This window comes from Myotis myotis, unplaced genomic scaffold (genome assembly GCF_014108235.1).
Source record: "Myotis myotis isolate mMyoMyo1 unplaced genomic scaffold, mMyoMyo1.p scaffold_m19_p_4, whole genome shotgun sequence".
NCBI lineage: Eukaryota > Metazoa > Chordata > Mammalia > Chiroptera > Vespertilionidae > Myotis > Myotis myotis.
In genome coordinates, this window is record NW_023416346.1 from 15,683,083 (window position 1) to 15,691,536 (window position 8,454).

At 46.8% G+C, this 8,454-nt stretch overlaps 2 pseudogenes; one reads left to right on the forward strand and one right to left on the reverse strand.

Annotated features, from left to right (window-relative positions):
- The first annotated feature begins 202 nt into the window (after positions 1 to 202).
- Positions 203 to 1,715, forward strand: LOC118654342 (annotated as a pseudogene).
- Positions 1,716 to 3,257: 1,542 nt separating this feature from the next.
- On the reverse strand, positions 3,258 to 4,270 carry LOC118654343 (annotated as a pseudogene).
- Between the last annotated feature and the right edge of the window lie 4,184 nt (positions 4,271 to 8,454).

An 8,454-nucleotide genomic window follows, 5' to 3' on the forward strand; every position in this document is an offset into this window, starting at 1 on the left:
GAGTGCATGGGGATAGGAAGAAGGAGCCAACACTCTCTGCTCTCCCACCATCCCTGTCAGTGGGGTTCCAGGGCCCCAGGGGACACTGGGGGAAGAGGTCAGCCCACAGACCATGAACACGGAGGGCTGATGCATGATGCTTATTGACATTCACACTTTTGGGTTTCCACAGGCCACGTGAGGCCCATGGATCTCTGGGGAGATGGAGTTCTCCTGCCTCTCCTGGCAGCCTTATGCAGGCTTGGTCTTAAATGGGGTCATGACTCTGGAGACTCGTTGGCGACCCTACTGAGCTGCCACAGGAACTGCACCATCGCCATCCACATGCTCACAGGGACTGGGAAGAGCCCTCTGGCTGGAGCTGCTGCTGGAGAGGCTGGGGTGGAACCCCATGCAGACTCAGGCTCTGCTCCCAAAGGGAGAAGTATGGGAGAGGAGTGAGCGCTGGCAAGGCCTGACACCCTGTGAGGTGCTCACACTCCTCCAAGAGGACCCCCAGGACCTTGCTCAGGAGTTTGGGGCTTGTTTTCTTTTGAAACTGTGGAGATGGGGCTGTAGTTTGTGTAAGCAGCACACCTTCAAAGGGGCAACAAGGGGCCCAGGCTGGGGTTCCGTGGGCCGAGTTCCTACGATTTGGGTGAACCCTTCTGTCTATACTGGGTCTCAGTTCCTGTTGGTGATCTGAGAGGCAGGAACAGGTTCAAGTTTACATGTGGTGTTGTCTATGTGTTTGTATGAATGTTTATGTGTGTATACACACGTTTGTGTGTGTGTATGACAGACCAGGGTCAGCTGCACAGCACACAGAGAACATCGAGTAGCCTCCAGACTCAGGCTGTCTGCGTGACTTCACACACATGCCCCACCCCCACTGCCCATGGCATCCTGGGCCCTTTCACTCACCCTTTAGTGGTTTCGGTCCCACACCAGCTCCTTGCACCTGGTAAAGAGCTTGGGACCTGATTGTCTGTGGGTTCCCCATAGCAGCCAGGGCCTTTCTGACCTGTACGTGCTGCCCAAAGTAGTCGGGCAGGGACCTGCCCATTAGTGGACCAGACTCTCTCCTCTTCATTTCCCTCTCTCCCCCGGCCTCACACAGAATTCCCTGAACAAAGTATGACACATCAGAAGTGCTCAGTCAGAGGTTCCCAGCTCACTCCACGTCCCTTTGGTGAAGTCAGCTTAGCCTCTAGTGCAGTGGTTCTCAACCTTGGCAGCACATTAGAATCACTTGGGCATCTTTTTAAAATCCTGATTTCTGGGCCTCATCCTCCAGAAATTCTGTTTGTTACTAATGTTGTAGCTCCACCCCATAACGAAGAAACAGAATTTCTGGAGGATGAGGCCCAGAAATCAGGATTTTAAAAAGATACCCAGGTGATTCTAATGTGCAGCCAAGGTTGAGAACCACTGCATGGGGGAAACTCTGAATAACTCTTTTCTCTCACAGGAAGCCTTTGGTTTATGGAAGGAAAAAACGTCTCAATGCTTCTCTCGTGGTTCCCAGGGCTCCTTGACATGGGGGAATCTTTGCAGGCCCAGTAAACGTAGCTCCTGTGGAGGTTGTGGAACTGGAAAAGCAGGCTGTACTGACCAACCTGAAGCAGAAGTACCCAACTGCACTTTCAAACCCCAGGTGGTTACTGGAGCCCATACCCAGGAAAGGGGGAAAGGATATCTTCCTGGTAGGCATCCCACAGCACCTGTTCCCCTAGTGCCAGGAGAACTCCACAGGAAGTTCACTGAGAACCCAGCTGAATCATGACCATCAATGGGCCATCATGCCGCAGATGTAGAACTGAATTGGCACCACCGTGGAGAGCACTACCCACCATCTGCTGTTCAACTAAACAGATTGCTGTGCCCAGATGTAGGCGACTGTCCTTGTGAGATGTCTCTCTGGGCTCATTGACTGTCTCAAGGACTCTGAGCTTTAGGGAAAAGGGAAAGCTACGAGGAAATATCTTGGTGCTATCACTCATTTTGGCCCTGCTTATTCCTACAATGTACAAAGAGAAATGTTTTAGGAGAATGGGTTAGTGTTTAGGGCTCCCTTATACAGTCTCCCCCTCTCTGTCTGGTCAAACTCCGAGAACACTTCAGGAGCACCCAGGTGTCATTGTGGGAGGTCTGGGAGCGGGCACTGAATGACTGCCATTGCCAGAGGGTGACCAGCAGGGATGAGCTCATTCACCTTGAGGGAGACACCAGACTTTGAAAGAAAACACCTGTCTGTCCTGGCAAGTGACTGGTCTGCTGTAAAAGTCTCCCTTGGCTCATGAGGGCTTGTATTACACATGTTGTATCACTACCACGTGACCCAAGAACAGATCTGAAGTACAGCTCTGATGGAAAAGTGATGGGTAGAGGTTTTGTTTTTTGTTTGTTTGTTTGTTTGTTTGTTTTTTCTGTGTGAGCAATCTTTATTTGGGTCCCTACTAGCAGGGTTAGTAATGGTTGTTAGCGGTGAGGATGATGGGCTTTCTCCCATACATTGACTGGAATGGCCCATCTTCTGAGCCAGACTGCCTCTGTCATACACCGCTTAGCAGATGGAGTGGCCAGGTTCTAGGTGGACCTCTCTGCAAGGCCCCTGGATCTTGGGCTAGAGATACTCAGATGCTGATCAGAAACTTCCTGGCATCATAGGGGGACCCATGAGTAAAGACCCTCCTGTTTCAAGTTGCATGACTAATGTAAGGTGATTCCACCAAGGTCAGGAGCCAGGCAGTTCTGTCTCCTGTCCAGTAGGCAAGGCTCAGGGGACCAGATCTTCCTGGGCTTGCCTCAGAACTAACTAGCCAGTTCCTTGGCTGAGTATGTGAAAATGAAAGAGGACAATGGGAACAAAAGCCTGTCCAGGCCAGGATTTCTAGTCTCCTCAGGCTCATCTGACGAGATGTGTGGCACGGAAACAGAAGAACACGGACTCACAAATATCATTGGGCTGTTTATTTTCTTCCATGTAGTTTTGCCTTTCTTTATTAAAGCCTACATGGATTCGTGGGTACAAACTGGTGATTGTTTTCTGTCACCTGTGATCTTATAGGCCTGCATTGCCCTTGAACTGCTCACGGAGTGAACAGTTGCCATATACGGAGTCCTCCCCTTCCTAGTCCTTATCAGGTTCCTTGGGCTGGGTCATGACTGAAAGGTCAGCCACCACCATATAAATACCAGGTGTTGTACAAATACATCATCAAATCATATAGTGTGTGATTTAGGGGGCTAGAGGTCAGAGCCCCTGTGCTGTCCATTCAGGCAGTAGCCAGGGCAACGAGCATGCCATTCCCATATATGCCCTCCCCACTTGGACCACCTGCCTCACTTTCACACCAGACCTCAATGGCACTGTTCATGAGCAGCAGAACTGAGAACTTGAATGAGCAGGTGGCACTGGGTCCCTGAGGATTCCGTGATTTCCTTTTGCTCAACTTCTTCAATGCCTTTTTTATGCTGAATTCTTTCTTGCTGAGTGTCTGCTAGGGGGCAGCCTCTTGTTTCTCTGCGGAGGAGTTGAGGTGGTATCTGGCCAAGTATGATTCATCTGGTTTCCTTTTGTCTTGATGTTCTGGACGAGCCAAGGTTTGTCTTTCTGGAAATTGCTGTTTCTGTACACCTGAAACAAAATTAATTCAGTAATTCTGGGAGAAAAATATATCTATTTGATATTAACTGGCCTCTCAGAATCTTTAGTCATCCCTGCAGGTGATCTCTAAGGGGGTTACAGTTTCATATGGAAATCTATACTTTCTCACCTTTGGAAAAATACTATCTCATGTGAAAAAGAGTTATCCCCTGAATTGAAACCCTTTCAGTATATCATTCTTCTGCGCCTACTAAGAAGATGTTTGAGTAACAGAGAACATGGGACATGGGAGGACTTTCTACTTTACCATCATCCTGTTCCCTGGAGAACTGCCTGGGCATATTTTGCTGAATCCGATTCAGCAAGCGGATGGATGAACCTCTTCAGGCTGTCAGATTCAAAGATTTGCTCCTTGCCCCTCTGGCAAAGAACCTCACATTGGAAAAGATCTTTCTCAATTATCCTGGTGTCTCCAGCATCATTCCAGTGCACAGACATGGAGGCATCATCCTCCACTATCCCCCAAAGCTTTCTTGGGAAGGACAGTCCCAGAAGGTCATTGTTTCCTTCCAATTTGGCAGCATGTTGGCTTGGGTCCTCTGGTTGTGGGTTGTCTTGGCACCCTGCTTGGTACCTGTGTCTCTCCAACACCTGTGATAGGACCAGCTTGGCTCCGTGCATCTCATGGGTACTCGGACTTGGCATGGAGAAGCTGTACATTAAAAAGCATTGACTACTCTAATCCTATCCCTGAGCAGGGGGGTCACAGCAAGGATGCCCAATATATACTGCCCTCCAAATTCTAGAGCAGGGGTGGGCAAACTTTTTGACTCAAAGGCCACAATGGGTTCTTAAACTGGACCGGAGGGCCGGAACAAAAGCATGGATGGAGTGTTTGTGTGAACTAATATAAATTCAAAGTAAACATCATTACATAAAAGGGTACGGTCTTTTTTTTTTTTTTTCTTTTTTTTTTAGTTTTATTCATTTCAAATAGGCTGGATCCGGCCTACGGGCCGTAGTTTGCCCACGGCTGTTCTAGAATCTCAGCCATGGGGCAACCAGATGCTTAAGTCATGTGATTTCACAAAGGTGGCTCACAGCTGCTCTAGAGTGTGGGCCCTGGATAAGTGTGGGGGAGTGGATGTGCATAGGGCCCCCAGGTTCTCTCTTTCCAAAAAGTACAGAAAAATTGGGTTCAGGTTACCAGAAAGAACTCTCATCTGCTGCCAGGGAGATTGTTTCTTGTTGATAGTTCACTGGATGTGTTGAGAGGTCATGAGCCTATCTCTACTTTCATCCCTAGAGAGGGGGAGGCCTATTGATGGCCTCTTTGATAGCTCAAGGTCAAGGCCTTGGTTAGTCCTAGCTTGGCTCCCACTAAGAATGCCTGGGTCAGATGGGCCCCTGGGGGACTGTACCTCCCAGAAAATGGTGCTTGGCCCCATCTCAGCAGGTAGCCCCCCTGTCCAATACACCCTCCACAAGCATGCTTCTTTGGTCTCTTCCAGCTACTCTTGCTGGTTGCTGGGTCCTGCTCAGATGAGCCCAAACTAAGAGTCCTGCTTTATTACCCCTGGTCAAGTTGTCCCTAGAGTAGGGTTGTGTTCCTGTATAGGTGGGGGCACAAGCAGTGTCACCTTCCCACGGTACCCTTCTATCTCCCTTTTTAGAGTATTAAGACCAAAGTTGGTAGTTAGACCACCTCAAACAGATAGAGAACATGGATCACAAAAACCACTGTAGTATCCTCTCCTCTGTGGTGAAGATGACTTGAATTTGACTTTTGTCACATCCCACACCCAGAATCTCATCTATGTTCAAGTACATAGTTATGATTATTTTCATATCTGCTTCATTCAGTCACGGCTACCTAAACATGTTGTAATTTTCCTTGTTAGCGAGTCTGTGTCCTTGTCCCATGAGTCCTTGTCCCATGTCTTGCACTAAGTGGTGTAATTTGTGCTCTCTGAGGGTCAATCCTTTGTTTCTAATAGTGGAGTGCAAAGGCATTTGGGAACAGAATCCCCCAAAGTGCCCCTCAGCCTAAGGACTGTATCCTTAATGGAGCCCGTGGGTCAGGGGTGGGCAAACTTTTTGACTCGAGGGCCACAATGGGTTCTTAAACTGGACCGGAGGGCCGGAACAAAAGCATGGATGGAGTGTTTGTGTGAACTAATATAAATTCAAAGTAAACATCATTACATAAAAGGGTACGGTCTTTTTTGTTTTTAGTTTTATTCATTTCAAACGGGCCGGATCTGGCCCGCGGGCCGTAGTTTGCCCACGGCTGGTCTAGATTCAGGCTCAGTCCATGGTCTTTGTGCCTCTAAACAGGATTACAGAGCATTCATGCACAAAGTCAGTATATTCTTGGAGGATATGCCCTAGAGCAACAGTTCTCAACCTGTGGGTTGCGACCCCTTTGGGGGTCCAACGACCCTTTCACAGGGGTCCCATAAGACCATCGGAAAACAGGTATATAATTACATATTGTTTTTGTGATTAATCACTGTGCTTTAATTATGTTCAATTTGTAACAATGAAAATACATCCTGCATATCAGATATTTACATTACGATTCATAACAGTAGCAAAATTATAGTTATGAAGTAGCAACGAAAATAATTTTATGGTTGGGGGTCACCACAACATGAGGAACTGTATTAAAGGGTCACGGCATTAGGAAGGTTGAGAACCACTGCCCTAGAAGATAGGTGTTGGTGGGTTCAGGGTGGGGTGGTGGGCTCCTAGTGTCTCTGGAAAAGCAGCCAGCTCCCTTTAGTTGCCTACCAAACATTGTTTCTTAAATGAGTTCTTTAAAGGCTGAAAAGATTTCCTTGTGCACTTGGCTAGCTCATGCCTCTACCGATTACTTATTTGAAGGGACTTGTCCATTTTATGGGAGGGAAATTGGAGAGAGGGCTTTGGAAACCACAGTCTGGAATTTGGTGGAGAGAGGGTGTTTATTTGTTACGATTAAGCACCCTTGCATCCCAAGGCTTCTGTAGGCCCATTAGCTAATGTTCTTTGAAGCAAGAGCAACTGAATTTCCACTGTGGTGAAGAATCTAGAACATCAGGCTCATCTTTTCCTTTGAAGATGAAATACCCACTTTGCTGACTTCCGTGGAGTTGAAGAAAGACATTATGAAACTGGCCTTCCTCAATTAAGCCTGCTGGGGCCCAGAAATTCAACCATTGGTACCCTGGCCACCAGTCAGAGAGTCTCTATTAGGCAACATGTTCAGGACCCTTTGAGAAAGGAGAACAAAGCTAGAGGAATCACAATACCTGATATCAAGCTATGCTGTAAGGCCATTGGATTCAAAACAACTGGTAATGACATAAGAGCAGGCATATGGATCAACGGAACAGAACAGAGAGCCCAAAAATCAACCCTCACCTACATTGTGAACTGATATTTGACAAAGGGGGCAACAGCATACAATGAGGTAAAGACAGTCTCTTCATTAGTAAATGGTGTTGGGAAACTTGGATGGGTACATGTGAAACAATGAAATAAAACCACCAACTTATACCATTCAGAAGAATACATTCAAAATGAATAAAAGACTTAAATGTAAGTCATGAAACCATAAAAATCCTGGAAGAAATCATAGGCAGTAAAATCTCAGACATCACACATAGCAATATTTTTTTGCTGATATGTCACTCAGGGCAAGGGAAATAAAGGAAAATATAAACAAATGGGACTACATCAAACTAAAAAGCTTCTGCACAGCAAAGGGTACCGGCAACAACATGAAAAGGGAGGCCTCTGCATGGGAGAACATATTTGCCAATGATACATCTGATAAGGGGTGAATCTCCAAAATATATAAAGTACTCATACAGCTCAACCAAAGGAAGACAAACAATGCAATTTAAAAGTGGGCAGAGGACCTGAGTAGATATTTCTCCAAAGAGGACATACAAATGGATGAGACAAGAAAAAATGCTCAATTTCACCCATCATCAGAGATCTGCAAATTAAAATGACAGTGAGGTACCACCTCACACCTATCAGAATGGCTACCATCAATAAATCAACAAACAACAAGTGCTAGTGAGGATGTGGAGAAAAAGGAACCCTTGTATGCTGTTAGTGGGAATGCAGACAGGTGCAACCACTATGGAAAACAGTGTGGAGTTTCCTAAAGTAATGAAACATAAAGCTGCCATTTGACACAGTGATCCCACTTCTAGGAATATATTTTAAGAAGCCTGAACCACCGATCACAAAGAATGTATGCAGCCCTATGTTCAAAGAGCATTACTTACAACTAGAGGCCCAGTGCACAAAACTCGTTCACCATAGGGGGCGGCCCGCAGCCAGGCCTGCACCCTCTTGCAGTCCGGGACCCCTCACTCCTTACCACCCACCTGATCGCTGCTCTTTAGTGCCTCCATGGAGGCGGGAGAGGTTCCTGCCACCACTGATGCACTCGCCACTGATGCACTGGCTGAACCTAGCTCCCCCTGTGGGAGAGCACTGACCACCAGGGGGTCAGCTCCTGCATTGAGTGTCTGCCCCCTGGTGGTCAGTGCACGTCATAGTGACTGGTTGTTCCACCATTCGGGCAATTTGCATATTAGGCCTTTATTATGTAGGATAGCCAAGAGCTGAAAACAGTGCAGATGCCCATCAATAGAAGGGTGAATAAAAAAACAATGGTATATTTACATAATGGAATACTACCTGGCAGGAAAAGAGAAGGAATTCTTAACTTTTGAGACAGCATGTATGGATCTGGAGATTATTATACTCAGTGAAAGAAGCCAGTCAGAGAAAGAGAAAAACTATATGACCTCACTTATATGTGGAATCTAATGAACATTATCTGTCGAACAAAATAGAAACAC